The following is an 839-nucleotide window of genomic DNA, read 5'->3' as shown; positions in this document are numbered from 1 at the left end:
CATATTATATTAATATCTCATTAAAAGTTATTAAATATTAACAATTTTTCTTAAATATTAGATATCATAGAAAAAAAAATTAAGGAACCAGATATCTATTATCCAATTTCTTAGGAAAAAAATATTTTTTTTCTTAAAGCTTGAAATCCGATAATGAATTTCCGGTTTCAATTGAAACAGGATATTTTAATTTGTACTTGCTCCTTTTTAAATTTTGTCGCTGACATGCTCTCCTTAAACTAATTTAAATTTGAAAAAAGCTCCTTTCATAAATTGGCCTAATTTTTTCTCATATTTCCTCTCATAGCTTAAGGAGGTGCAAATGGCTTGAAAAATAAGTTTTTAAGTTTTAACTGATGGTTTAATATTTATACAAAATAATAAAGTAAAAATATATACTTTTAACTATATAAATTATTTAGTTTTAAGTACAAAGCTCAAGCAACTCTTTTTATTTCATGAAATTCATAGCACCTAAAATTATTAAGAAAATAATCAATAAACATATTGTCTAAAACAATCTAATGAAAACGGTTTGTAAATTAAGTATCATATTATTCTAAAAAATTCACATTTAACAACATGCATTAACTACTTCAAAATTTTTAATTGAAGAAGTAATTTAGTATTTTCATACCTATAGATAATACGTATAAAAATTAGAAAAAATATGTAGAAATGTAATACAAAATGCTCTACAATATGATGAAGATAATTTATGAATATCACTTTCTTTCATGTCATGTTCAACCATGGAAAAAAGACAACAAAGGTTTTTTTTTTCAGCTCTTACAATGCAAAATCTCCTTTATTTGCTTCCTTGAATGCGAAATATGGCT

This window comes from Dendrobium catenatum, unplaced genomic scaffold (genome assembly GCF_001605985.2).
Source record: "Dendrobium catenatum unplaced genomic scaffold, ASM160598v2 fragScaff_scaffold_716, whole genome shotgun sequence".
Lineage (NCBI taxonomy): Eukaryota > Viridiplantae > Streptophyta > Magnoliopsida > Asparagales > Orchidaceae > Dendrobium > Dendrobium catenatum.
Note: the sequence above shows the minus strand (reverse complement) of the source record.